At 47.9% G+C, this 14,615-nt stretch overlaps 1 non-coding gene across 1 annotated transcript; it reads right to left on the bottom strand.

Moving 5' to 3' along the window:
* Positions 1–12,836: 12,836 nt before the first annotated feature.
* On the bottom strand, positions 12,837–12,912 carry TRNAA-UGC (transfer RNA alanine (anticodon UGC)). Its single transcript has one exon. It is a non-coding gene; the product is annotated as a tRNA-Ala (tRNA).
* Positions 12,913–14,615: the final 1,703 nt, after the last annotated feature.

Genomic DNA, 14,615 nt, shown 5'->3' with positions numbered 1-14,615 from the left:
TCAATGGGCAATGTGGTTTGTCCTGAAATGTCTTGGTAATTGAACACTCAGCTGGGAGCCTCTTATCCCTCCCTCTAGGAACTTGTCTGAGAGGAAGCCCTGTCAGCACCGCAGTAGAGCCAGGGTCGCTCCACTTTGGCGTGCCACCCAGGTGCCTCACAGCTGAGAGCCTGGTGGTGGGGGGAGGTTTGAGCACGACCCAGAGCCACTGTTCCCTGCGGGTTCGTGTAGAAGGACCCCGAGCACTCTGCAGCTTCAAGCACACACACCCAGAAGTTGGTAGAATTCTTCTTGTTCCTCAAGATGGTAACTAGGTCTTCTCATCCTTTTCATCATGAGTTTTTTGGGGTTTTTTTTTTTTTTTGTATTTTTCTGAAGTTGGAAACGGGAAGGCAGATAGACTCCCGCATGCACCCGACCGGGATCCACCCAGCATGCCCACCAGGGGGCGACGCTCCGCCCATCTGGGGCGTTGCTCTGTTGCAACCAGAACCATTCTAGCGCCTGAGGCAGAGGCCACAGAGCCATCCTTAGCGCCTGGGCCATCTTTGCTCCAATGGAGCCTTGGCTGCAGGAGGGGAAGAGAGAAACAGAGAGGAAGGAGAGGGGAAGGGGTGGAGAAGCAGATGGGTGCTTCTCCTGTGTGTCCTGGCTGGGAATCAAACCCGGGACTCCTGCATGCCAGGCCGATGCTCTACCACAGAGCCAACTGGCCAGGGCCCGTCCTGAGTTTTGTTCCCTCGATGTGGTTGATAGTCCATATGATCTTCAGCTGCCTCCTCTTCTTCCAGGACATCAGCTTGGAGATGGTTCCTGAGCGGGCCCCATTGGAGGCCGAGGAGCCGTTCTGGAAGCTGCAGGAACAAGACTCCCTGTGAGCAGGGACCTGACCTACTAGAGGTCCTGTGTCCTGTTGCAGCTTACCGTGAAGACTGGGCCCAGCCTCCTGAGGACAAGGTGACAGGTTACTCAGCAGTAACCGATGCTCTGTGCAAGACTGTGGAGACAGAGGGACACATGAGGACACATACCTGCCTCGGCATGCAGCAGCCTCTTCCTCTTCTGGCTCCTCGTTCTCCTGGTTTGTTGCTCAAGGGTGGCCCCGGAAGAGGCTGAGCCAGAGGCCAGATAGCTCCCATTCAACAGAACTGCATGGAGAAAGGAGGGACCCTTTATACTCATGGGGGTTCCCTATATGGGAAATACTGGGCTCCTCCCTCCCCACTTACCTTGAGGATTCCTTTAACATCTGAAAGGAGAAGAATGACCATCCTTCCCTTTGCTCTTGTCCATAGGAGACAGGAATTGAGTTACAATTTATCTTTCTTTGCCAAGGAAAGACTGCTGTCCTCTGCCTCTTTCCACAGGTCCTTCTCTCTGGAGGACACCTCTGTGGAGACACATGTGAGATTCTGTACTCACAGATGTTTTAATAGTGATGGATGTGAATGAGGTCATGACCTCTCTTCCCCACCGAACCCATACTCATGAGAATCGGGGATGCTGTTCCTGCACCTTCATTCAGAGACCAGGGGTAAGGGTGAATGACGGCGTACCTGCATTGCATATTAAAAAATGTCCTGCTAAAATATTAACTGATGGATAAATAGATGAATGTGTCTGTACATTCATACACACCCTTCTGACTCTTCTTGGCGTGGACTCTCTGGGGCAGTGAATGTGGTGCTCAGAAGGATCCTGTCTTCTCTGTTAAAAAAAAAAGGAAGGTTCCCAACTTGTTTCTGACTGTGCCATTTCTGTTTAATCTTGTGAAACCTAATAAGAATGAAGATGGCAGTGAGAGTAGCTAACAGTTACTGATTGCTTACTGAGCTTCAGATACTGATCAGTGCACTAAGGATTACCTCATTCAGTCCTTGCAATGATCTGTGAGAAATGGTGTATGACTTACAGATGAGGAACCGATGACTTGTCTAGGATTTGCTCCTGGACTGTGGCTAGAACACTTGGGTTTGGGATTAGAAGCTATATCTGGCCAGTGCTTAAGGGAAGAATGGCTAGAGGCAGGGATAGTTGAGCCTCAGCCACATTACGGTCAGGTTGGATGACCTTCCATACTTAACATTTCTGTCATCAGTTCTACCTAAATATGCCTGTGAACCACTATAAAATCATGGGCGATTAAGCCTGGTAAAAGTATGACCAGAGTGGCCATGCCTGTCTGAAAGACCCTTGAGGCTGATTGAGGCAGTGCCTCCTGTCCTCAAGAAGGCCAGTGCCACTCACTCCATCTGAGGACAGTGCTCCTGACTGGAAAGGGCCTCCCTCTTCTGCTCCCCCCCTCTGTGCTTGCTCCCAAGGCTCACAAGGCCCTGACTGCTGGGCTCTCTGGGAGCGTCCACTTTGTACTCTCCTCCCACTTTCACTTCCCTTTTTCCCACCTCCCCTCCTTCACTCTCTTCCCCCAAATTTGAGACCTGTTTTTCCTACTGTACCCCAGTCACTCATTGGAAGCTTACAGGTGACCCCACCCACTCGGGACGCCTTGGAGGAGTTAGCTCAGTGTCTGAACTCAGTGTAGTACAGGAAGGAGTGCTGCCCACCTGAGTGGCCCATTGCAGGACTCAGGCCCTCCCTCACCAGAGCATGGCCTCAGAGCAGCAGGAAAAGTATGGTGGTAGCCGAGTTTTGGGATCAAATGGCTCCCAACATTCTAGAGCTTTGCTAGAAGTCATGATGACCTCACACCATTCCACCAGGAAGCACTCCGGTATGTAAGTCACTCAAGGAAAAGGAGGAGAGAGTCTCCCTCCCAACCCGAATACCTGAATCACTTCCTATTATCCCACATTACCTCCTCTTTGAAACTCATCTTGTGTTAAATCAATCAGTGACTCCAAATCCATGTGTCATTTGAGAACTTATACTAAGTGCAATAAGTAAATCAGAAAAAGCTACGAACTGTGATTTCACTCATAGGTGGGATATAAAACTGAGACTCATGGGCATAGATAAAAGTGAAGTGGTTACCAGAGAGAGGGGGATGTGGGGGAAGAAGGTAAAGAGGGACAACTTATATGGTGACAGAAAATGATTTGACTTTGGGTGATGGGCACACAATGCAATCAACAGTTCAAACGCTATAGAATGTTCATCTAGAACCTATGTTCTCTTATTGATCTATGTCACCCCATAATTTTAATTTCTAGATTAAAAAAAGAAAAGGAAAAAATACAAAAATAAAAGTTGATTAATTTCATATCTGTAATAAATTACTAAGGTAGTTTTACTGTCTTCTTATTTGTGTTTTAGCTATGAGTATATTAAGATTAATGTTTTTTAAAGTTTTATATTTTGAGATAATTGTAGATTCATTTGCAGAGAGAGAGAGAGAGAGAGAGAGAGAGGGAGAGAAAGGGAGCAAGGGTTTCTTTATGGAGTCTCAATATCCTGGAAATTTCTATTTCTGTGAATTTGCTAGCATAAATGAGGGTAGGGAAGACAGTTTGGCATTGCCACCACGTGGACTTCACATTAAATGCCTCCTGGGACCAGTCAGCAGCACCATGTGAGCCCAGCACAGAGCTGAAGGGGTGAGAGTCAGCTCAGTCAAGGGGAATTGCTATCACCACCTCACCCCTTCTGTATGTTGTTGGCTTAGGTGGGAAGTCCACACTCTGGGGGGTGGGAGTCAGGGTCTTGTGATATTTCAAAAGAATCCAGATCTCTCAACATATGTGAAATCTCCAAATTTAGACAATGGCAAAAAATTAAAAATTTTTAAGAGTGCTCTATGGAGAATGCATAAGACATAACAGCCGCTGAGCCCAGCCAGGGCTGTGAGAACCACTGCAGGGGAGCTGAGGGGCAGGCGATGGGAACTTGGGGGAACTGTTCTCACCCCTTTCTTTTCTTTAGCTGATGTTTGAGCAGGATGGGAAGAGGATGTCTTGGTCTATCACTGAAGCTTTCGGTCGTATTTTCACTCTTGTGTGATGGGGGCATTGCAAAGCCTGTTCGTTTTCCTGTAGTGATGGTGGTGGTGACGGTCGTGGTGCCAGTCCCAGTGTGGGCACTGCGTGCCCCGTCTGTGTGAGTTGCTGGTAGCAGGGCACACCTAGCTCCATCTTTGGCTGACGCTACTGAGAAGGTGTCTGAACTTCCTGTTCCTCAGAGTGTGTGGGAGCTGATGAGTGTGCCCTCTGTCCTCCATACACAGTTCTCGCTCTGCGTTTGGTACCTGCTGCTGCCACGCCTGACTGCCTCCGCCACTGTGGGTGCTGGTGGTAGGATGTTGTCTGCCACATCAGTTCTGTCTGCAGGGGGTTGCTGCTGTGAGCTTGGGGGGTCAGGAGGATGGCTATCGCATGGCCTTTTGCAGAACCACTGTAGAGGCTGTGCAGCCGTTATGGAATGGACAAATGCATGCCTACGTGTGTGTTAGGTAGATGCTACTGCTTCTCGGGCTGCGCATGGAGAAGGCAGCCGCATTTCCTGAAACATTGTTTGTTGGGGTCATGAAGGTTTTCCTCTGTGCTCTCTGCAGGCTAGGTCATGCTTGGCTACTGAAATGAGAAGAGGCGGGAGCCTTTTCAGAGTCACACCACCCACACCGGGGATAATGGAGATATTGTGTGGGCACAGCGAGGAAGGACAGGTGCCGATCCCACAGGATGTGCTGTTACTTCCCCAGAGTGAGTTCTGCACTGTTTCGCACTGAGGCGCAGCACGGGGGAGAACCAGGGCTCCTGGGTTTAAGTCAGTCTGACCTGCCTGAGAAACTTTGGGCATATTAAGTAATGCCTCTGATCCTGATGGTGCATTAAAGTAATACAGTCGTCCCTCGCCATATTGCGGTTCACTTTTCACAGTCTCAATGTATCGTGGATTTTTAAATTGTATACATCTAATTTTGTATTGCAGATTTTTCACTGTATCACTGGATTTTGTGGTATATATGTATTTTTATAATTTATTTTAATTATTTTTGCAGTAAAATAAGCAAAATAAGTGCGGGAAAGGTTAATAACAGTGTGGGAAAGGTTTATAAGAATATGGGGAGAGTTTATAAAGCCTTAAAATATGTATAAATAATAAAATAAATATCAGGTTGCTACTTCACGGATTTTCGCCTGTAGCGAGGTTTCTGGAACCTAACCCCTGCGATAGATGAGGGACCACTGTAAACACGTATAGCAGCACATAGGTGTACACTTTTCCAGTAGGGACTAATGAAATACAGGTGGCCCTTGAACAACACGGGATTGAACTGCACGAGTCCATTTATGTAGATTTTCAATAAGTCTTCTATTTCTTCAGGTTTTACATTTGCAGATTCAACCAACTGCAGATAGGAAACAGTACTTTTAATCTGCAGTTGGAAATCTGTGGATGTGGATGGTCGACTCTGCATCGATCTGCATCATTTTATATAAGGGCATATATATGCATCTTTAGACTTGGGTATCCTCTGGGGATTCTTTTGGTATCCCCTGTGGATTATTTTGGGAAGTCAGAGTTATATCCAGATTTTCAATTGTGCAGGGGCTAGTGCCCATACGCCCTGCGTTGTCAAGGGTTAACTGTATACTCAGCTCTCAGTGAGGCTGTGACAAGGACACGTGTTAAAAATAACCATATGTTAGAAGCCTTGAGAGTTCACCTGACTGGGAGGCGCCTCCTCTGGGGCTGACAGAGGGTCCACAGCATCTGTACCATTCTAAAACCTTAAGAACCATTGCTCTGCACTCTGCTTCCACAGAAGATGGAGTAATAGGGACTGAATTTACCCTCCCACTTGAAATAATTAAACAGGATAAAGTATACAGGAAAAGGCATTGCTCATTGACTGTGCAGAACACTGATTCCTAAGAGAGAGGGGCAAATGAGGTGAACTCCAGTATCGCCCAAATTACTGCCTGGATAGTGACCGGAGATGTGGCTGCTGATGTGGAGTCCCTTCGTGGGATAGTTTTCGTTGGTGAGCAGCAGCATTCTTCCTGATTTTTCTGAGGCCAAGCATTGCTTTTCTTCATCATTCAAAAGGAGGTAAGGGTTCTAAGCTCATTCCTCTGGAGTATGGCTCTGACAGGGTAGCTGTCTGTCCCCTACTCTCCCATGATGTGTTGGGCTAATTAGTGCGTGTGTAGTGGTGCACCTCTGGTGTTTGCAGCTCCCCCCAATTTTCTCAGCATGCTTTCTACGGTCTGGTAGCTCCCCACAATATAAATCCTACCTTATAATTTCAAATCCCAAAATATTGTAGTCACTGCCTTCCTTGCTTTTAAGGTGTAAACATGTGACTTAGGGGCCAATGGTCATGTATGCCCGCTCCAGGTTTTTCATCTGAGCAGGTGTGGCTGTGGTGAAGGAGCAAGGACTGGGCCGCCCACTGTGGTTGTGATCTTCTGATTCAAGAGGGGCCAGAGGGCTGTCCCTGCTGGGTCAGTTCCACAGCGTGGCCCTGGGCAGCCTCTTTCTCCAGCACTCAGTGATTTGCTGTGCTATCTTTATCCTGTAATAAACAGTTTACTCCTTAAATCAGCTGGAGAGGATTCTGGTGTGTAGAACTAGGAACAGTCTCGGCTCTAACTCAATAGGCCTGAGCGGAAGCCAAGGCCTAAGGAAGCACCAGGGCGGGGCTCAGCAGTTCTACAGCGGCGGGAAGAGGCCGGTTCCTCTGTCACTCGTTATTCTACCTTCTTTCCTTTTCAGCCTGAAGTCCAGCTCCTCATCCTCAGTCTGTTGACATCTCATCTTTTCCTTGTGGTGCCCAGCGGGTAGCGAGGGTGGCTCTAATGTTGACCAGGAGACACGGGGCCATTCACAGGCACCAGCTCCGTGGACTCTCCCTTTTCACACTGTGATAAGCAGCCACAGAAAAATTAGAATTAGAGGGGTTGGAATTAGAAGGGTTTCACCTATATGTCTCGTGCCCATTCTCCTGCAGGCTGCAGGAAACCCAGCCCCCTTCCTGGTCAGCGCTGGGCGCAGCTCCGAGGCTGCTTTTGCTGTCATCCGGGGCTTGACAGCTCTTCTGGTGTTTCTACTTGGTCAGGTGTTGTCCAGCTTTGGTGAAGGCCTCTCTGAAGCCTGACCCTTTGGGGCTGCTTGTGCAGGTTTCTTATTTTTATCACACCCAGGTTTGGATAGTATTTTTCAAATGCTACATGGCCAATGTTGTAGTTACAGACCATAGTGTGGTATACTCTCCTCATCACCAACTCAGAACGTGTAGAATAATGCCTGATGCTTGAGACCCAAGGGGATGTTTCCTTGGCCGACTGGAGCACAGGTCTGGAAACTGGGTCCAGTGTGCGGCAGTTGGTTGTATTCATTTCCTAGTCACCTCCTGCCCGGTAGGGCCGGGGACAGTGGTTCTGACCGGTTCACCCCTTTGGGGTCAGGTGTGCATGCTATCACTGGCCGGTAGGTGGCACAAGCCGCCCACAGAACACACCTGCTGTGCTGCTTTCAGGCTTTCTTGGGGAAAGATCTCTTGTACCCAGCCAGGCTCTGGCAGTGTTTAATCACATGGAAGGAACATGCAATAACTACTGGTATTTCTGTAAACACGCGTGCTAGGAGCAGCTGCCAGTGGGGATGAGGACAGAGGGAACACAGTGAGAGGTCTCCTGAGGACAGGCTATAAAAGGAACACCCTGCGGGTTTTTAATTTAAGAGCCAGCAGTTAACCTTTGTGACTCATCCAAAGAAACATTTAGAACCTGGAAGGACAATGATAATACATGTTGTGGATTGTAACCTGGTCCCTGGTCTACCCTGCCCTTCCCCTCCCCCAAATGGCAAGTTTCAGGGGATATGCGAGGCCCTCCCTTAGGCAGAGTGCTGGCATCCTGGCTGCATCTTCTGAGCTGGCCTTGCCTTATTTTCCTATCTTTGCTGCTGGCAAATTGCTTGCTTCTGGGGTTTCTTGGGAGAAAAGTTTACTTGAATCTAACTTGGCGATCAGTTGGCCCCAGGTGGACTTGAAGATGAAGGGGGACACACCATGCAAAGCACAAGCGGGATGTGGTCAGTGATGGAGCAGTGAGGCCGGGGTGCTTGCATTTTTAATGTGTGGACACTGAAAACTTGTGGTGAGTGCCCATAACATGACCCATCTGGACCATTTTTAAGTGCACTGTTCAGTGGTATTAAGTTCATTCACGTGGTGCAGCCGCCACCACCCTGCAGCTCCAGAGCTCTCATCTTGCAATACTGAAACTCTGTTCCCATTAAACAGTAACTTTCTACTCCCTCCCTCAGCCCCCGTGCCCACTGCCACTCTGCTTTCTGCCGCTGTGAATTTCACTATTTTAAGTACCTCATATACCTGGAATCTTATTGACTGTCCTTTTGTGACTAACTTTTCACTTAACATGATGTCCTCAAGGTTTGCGTCTGTCGCATCTGTCAGTTTCCTTCCTTTTTACAACTGAACAATATCTCACTGCATGCATCTGTCACGTTTTTTTACCCATTCATCTGTCCATGGACACTTGGGTTGTCATGGTTTAGTTATTATGACTTGTGCTGCTGTGGACATGGGCATGCAAGTATGTCTCTGAGATCTTGCCTTCAGTTCTTTTGGGTGTATACCTAGAAGTGGGATTGCTGGATTGTGTGGTAATTCTGTTTTTAATTTCTTGAGGAATGCCATATGATTTCCATAGTGGCTGCACCATTTTACATGCCCACCAGTGGTGCCCAGGGGTTCTGCTCTCTCCACATCCTTGCTAACAGTTATTTTCTATTTGTTTCTTTTCTTGATTGTAGCCACCCTAACGGGTGTGTGATGATGTGTGGACACTAAGTTTGTTCTTCCTAGGACTTTTTCTTGAGTGGGCTGGGCTCCCTGATATCTCTTTATGACGATGGTGTAATGGTCAAGAAGGCGTTGCCATGTTCCTCCCCCACCCTTTCCTCAGACCCTCCACACACAGAACCCAGATGTGTGGTCAAATCTGGCTCTTCCACCCAGTGACACACTCTCGGGTGGCTTCATTTGGACAAACTGTAGGTACCGGCATTTTCTGAGGATTCACCAGGGCACTGCTTTGAAGAGGATGTGGCTTCAGATCCTCTGAGAACAGGAGAAGTCAGGCTGATGTGGGTCCCAGGAGTCCCCTCCCTGGAGTGTGCTAGCTCCCAGTTCTCTTGAGGTCACCTGCCATTGTTGTTGTGGGTTGGCCTCTTATCTCTGGAGTAATTTATTTAACACATTGTTGACTGCTCACGTTAACTCGTGTTTGCACTTGCATTAGCTATTTCAAGTTTTGAAGCTCGGGGTAATATAGGATTATTGCATTTGTGACTTTTCACTCTGAGGGTCGAAGTTCAAAAAACAGCACACCCTTCTATATTCTCATGAGGACTCCTTTACCTGCTCCTCCAGGCGTGAGACCGCAAAACCAAAGGTACAGTAAACAAAAACAATCACAGTGTCTAGCCGTCTAAACTTGGACTATCTTCTGACTGCTCGCAGTTTGGACATATTTATCAAGGATATTGTAAAATCCTTCTTCATCATATTCAATCGTGTTCAATTTATTATAAAAAAGTGACTTTTCTTAATATTTAGGTTTTTAATTCAATTATAGTATACAAAAGTTTCAACCATGCTGGATAGTAAAAGTGAAGAACTTTTCAATGAATTATGTGCAGACACTTTATCTGATTGTGTGAGTGATTTTGAAATATATTGTAGTGATGTAGAAATTGATCATTTATATCGGAAGAGTAATGAGTCGGATATTAGACGACAAAAAAGAAATGTAATAAGATCTGATAATGAAAGTAATTTTGAAGAGGAGTAGATTGAAGATGATACTACTAAAATATATAATATGTATAAAATATAATATGTAGCAGATATATACAAAGTTTCATTTAAATTCATTATGTATAAAGTATATTGAAGTTTGTTTAGATTGTTTCACTTTCATACTCAATTACGAAAAAATAACTGGTGACATGAGGTAACTAACTTCTGGGTAAAATTGCCGGTCAACAATGTGTTAAAACTGTCCTTGCACATCTCCAAGAGATACGCCCTGTGGCAGATACTTGTCAGTCAAGGCAGCCTGCGCTCACAGAGCTAACAGGAGGCTGACATGTGGTTGCTGTAAAGTTTCTCAGTGAATGGCCAAATGCTGGGTTGTTGGGGCAGCTGCTGTGGTGCCCTTGGCAGGCATGCACCTGGACCCCCTTCTGTGTCCTTGGCAAGTACCTCCCTTTCTCTGTGTCTCATCTCCTATGTTGGAAATGTCAGAAGGTTTGAATGAACCAATGGTGCATGTCCATGTGTCTGGAACGTGGCAGGTGCTGTCAGTGTGGCCCCCTTTTGTCCCCTAGTCATCTGCTCAGCACAAGGTGGGAGCAGAATGTGGTTGAGCCCATGTTTGGGCAGAGAGGGGAGAGAGATGGGGTGTGAGAACTTAGTCTTGCTCACCTACCTGCATTCAGGTGACAGCTGGCAGTGACCACTACTGGCAGGTGAACAGATGGAACTGCTCCCGGCAGTGGGAGAAGCAGGCAGTGAGCCTGGGGCTCAGCCTGGGTGGGGACTCTGCCCTCCGGGTGGGGTAAGTTCCACATAGCTGCCACTTCCTGGCAGCCTGGGGTTTGGAATTGGGAAGGGTCAGCTCTCCAAGTGAGGGTTCTGCCCCGGTTTCTACTTTACTCCTCCTGCACTGGCCAAAGAATCAGCTGCTTGAGGCAGTTACAACTCAGTCGGGGGTAGGAGAATTCCAGTTTTATTATTAAAATGATTATATAATTTATTGAACATTGAGATGTTCGTTGGCCAGTAATATCAGGGTATTTGTGTTAATGGCTTTATTAAATGGAAGTTAATAAGGTGAATAAGTTCATGTTTTGCCTTTCCTTGATTTCATCTCATTCTCTCTCTCTTAAAATTTTTTCCCATTGATTTGAGAGAGAGGAAGGAAGTAGAGAGAGAGAGAGAGAAGTACCAATTTGTGTTTCATTTAGTTGTGTACTTATTGATTGCTTCTCACAGGTGCCCTGACTGGGCATCGAACCCATGACCTCTGGCCTGCTAGGTAGATAGATGCTTTATCTACTACTGAGCACCTGGGCCAGGTTTCTCTTTCTCTGTGACACACCGATATGGCAGACCTTGCTTTGCAGATGGGGAAACTGAGGGTGAGAATAAGGGTGCAGGAAGTACACAGGGCCCGCTGGGGCAGGCCTAGGATCTCGAGGACATGTTCATCAGGTCACAGCCTCCACAAAACACCATCTCCAACCCTGGTCCCTTAGCCTCTATCTTTGGCCATGGTTCTGAGATGCACTTACTGGAATATGAGAAACTCCCTTTCCAGGACACAGCCAAGTTTGTATCTCAGCTTTAGGACGGGAGATTAAAATACAACCTCCTACCTACAGGGGTGGAACACAGGAAGAGGGCCAACTGAAGGCAGGTCCTGCTGGGTCACTAGTGAGCCCCATGCTCTCACATTCTATTCTGTGGCTTAGATCATTTTCCCTTCTCACAGCTCTTCTGCTAACTAAACCAGGAACGTGAGGCCCGGGAGGATAAGGAGCAAGAAGCAGGGCCAGCTCACTTGACAAGGACCCTGGGAAGCAGGAAGGTTGGATGTTCTTTGCTGAGTCAAGCACTTTTTACAGATTCACTGGAGTGTGGTTGCAAAGGGCCCAGGACCTTTCTGTGGCTTTTGAAATTGGGAGTGTAGGTGGCATTCAGCAGAGACTAGGGGCCACAGTTGGTAGGTGGGTCTTCCATGCCTGGCAGTGGCAGCCTTTAATTTGAGGAGTATTGTGGTATTGTTGGTGCTATTCAGGAGTTTGGCTTCAGGCAAATCTGTGACGATTTCTTTGTGATTTCACAGAACTGGGTCTCAGTGGTGGGCATGTCATGTGGTAGAGTTGGTTCTCCTTTGTTTGCCCAGCAACTTTCCAGGAGGGCAAGGAGGCGGGGAGGGAGTGTGGTTAGTTTGCTGACCGGCAAACATGACCGTGGGCACCTCATATTCTTGCTCAACAATTTTCCCAGGCTCGGTGCTTATGTAAATTTGCAGAAATAATACAGTCAACCTTTATCATTTGTTCCCTAGATCAGATGCTTCATATTTTTTTCCCAGGGAGGAAGAATGAGGATCTGGTCCTCTAGAGCCTAGCCAGAACCTCAGGGGCGATGTGTCTCAGTCCCGGCGTTCACTGTGCACCTCTACCCCTTGACTTTCATAGACTCGTTCTGTTCCTTTGAATTACAGCTGTTCATAGTTCATATTCCTCAGTGTCCTTAATGTTAGTTCCTGCAGATTTCTGAAGGTTGGCCTTGCCTGTCTCTGGTGGTCCAGGAACTCAACGGGTTCATCCTGGAGGCCAGCATTCCCCTCTAGGTTCCTGGAACACCTGCTCTGTCTCTGCCTGTGCTCCCAGTGATGCTGCCCACCCAGGACACACCGCTCTTCTGTGCGGGAGGGGTCACTTCATCTCCGGGGTAGAATGCTTCATGTCTGCCTGCTCTTCTGAGAACATCAGCGGCCAGGCCATGGATTCTTGTTTGGCTTTTTTTTTTTTTTTTGTATTTTTCTGAAGCTGGAAACGGGGAGAGATAGTCAGACAGACTCCCACATGCGCCCGACCGGGATCCACCCGGCACGCCCACCAGGGGCGACGCTCTGCCCACCAGGGGGCAATGCTCTGCCCCTCCGGGGCGTCGCTCTGCCGCGACCAGAGCCTCTCTAGCACCTGGGGCAGAGGCCAAGGAGCCATCCCCAGCGCCCGGGCCATCTTTGCTCCAATGGAGCCTTGGCTGCGGGAGGGGAAGAGAGAGACAGAGAGGAAGGGGGGGGGTGGAGAAGCAAATGGGCGCTTCTCCTATGTGCCCTTGCCGGGAATCGAACCCGGGTCCCCGGCACGCAAGGCCAATGCTCTACCACTGAGCCAACTGGCCAGGGCTTGTTTGGCTTTCTAAAGGTGTGTCATCATCCTGGTGTAGGCCACCCTGTTGTAGAAGTGACAGTCACCAGCCTTGTTCCATGGAACCATGCTGTACTTACCTACACAAGTACATTAATAGAGGGGAGGCACAGTTTGTAGACTGGTTTTTTGGAGAACTGAGATGGGACTCATAAAAAATATTGAGATAGGCTCTGGCTGGTTGCTCAGTGGATAGAGTGTCAGCCTAGTTTTTGGATGTCCTGGGTTTGACCCCTGGTCAGGGCACACATGAGAAGCAACTGTCTGCTTCTTTTCCCCTTCCTCTTCCTCTTCTTCTTCTCTCTCCTCCCCTGTTGTAGCCAGTGATTCGGTTGGTTCTAGTGTTGGCCCGGGTGCTTAGGATAGCTCGGTTGATTCAACAGGAGTTGTCAGGTGGCATGCTGTCTCTATCTCCCCTCTCATTTGGAAAAAGAAAGAAAAGAAAGGAGAGAGAGGGGAAGGAAGGGATTAAAGGAGAGAAGGAGGGAAGAAAGGAAGGGAGGGAGGGAAAATAATTGAGATATAACTGACACAAAATATAGCCAATCCATTTTAAATGTATTTTGATATTTGAATTTAGTCGTGTGACCATCACCACAGTCAGGATACAAACACTCATCACCCCGGGAAGTCTCCTTTAACCTCTTTGGAGTTGCTCCTCCCTGTAGCTCCAACAGCCAGTGACCTGTTTTCTATCACTAGTTTTGCCTTTACTAGAATTTCATATAAATGGAATTGAACAGTGTATGGTCTTTGTGTCTGGCTTTTATCTCTCAGTCTAATTTATTGGAGACTTGTCCCCATCAGTGTGTGTCAGTGGTCAGTCATATCCATTGCTGAGTGGTTCACATAATGACACGCACCACCCTTTGACCTCCTGTTCACCAGCTGTTGGACATTTGAGCTGCTGCTTCTAGGGTTTGGTGGAGATGAATGAAGCAGCTGTGAGCATTCAGGGACATGTCTGTGTGGTCTTCTGTCTTCATTCCTTTTGGACCCAGATTTGCTGGGTCATAAGGTAGAGATGTATGTTAACCTTGTAAGATCCTGCCCAGCCCTCTTCCAAGCTGGCTATAGCCATTTGTTTCCAAAATGGCCACTTTTGTTTCGGATGTGGAACTGGCCTCCCTGGCATCCATGGTGTCTCTGTGCAGTGGTTTCCAAGGTGTATTGGATCCGATGTGTGATGAAAGTGTGGGGCTTTTAGGCAAAAGATGATCACCTGTCTGTGGATGAGATGATCCCAGTTTTGAACTCTGGGTGCTGTACAAGGTTTGTGCCATCCTCCTGAGACAATCAAACATGCCCCGTCAGGTCTCACAACTGTCCTTGCAGCCCTCACGTGTTGGCTTTGTACGTGTGCTTCGAGTGCCAGTTTCAGGGTCATCCTGTGTTGAGATCATATCTGATAGCGAGGACAGCATATCTGTGGCTTTCAGATCAGGTGGGAGTCACCATATGGAGACTTTCGTGGCACTGACCTGGGCCATGTCCTGCCCTTTATACCATGTGTGGTGGGAGCTGGCAGGGTCAAGTTTAAATCTGAGATGACTAAAGTCTGGATCAAGGAAGGTTGCTGTCAAATGCTTGGCTTTGGGTCAGTGGCTCTGTGTCTTCACACCTGGTGGCACTGACTCAGTTATAGAAAAAGTTTTGGGGATGGAAGTACTGGCTGACCTGGC

Source organism: Saccopteryx bilineata, chromosome 3 (genome assembly GCF_036850765.1).
Source record: "Saccopteryx bilineata isolate mSacBil1 chromosome 3, mSacBil1_pri_phased_curated, whole genome shotgun sequence".
NCBI classification, from domain to species: Eukaryota; Metazoa; Chordata; class Mammalia; order Chiroptera; family Emballonuridae; genus Saccopteryx; species Saccopteryx bilineata.
The sequence above is the reverse complement of the archived record's forward strand: the minus strand, read 5'-3'. Positions and strand labels throughout refer to the sequence as shown.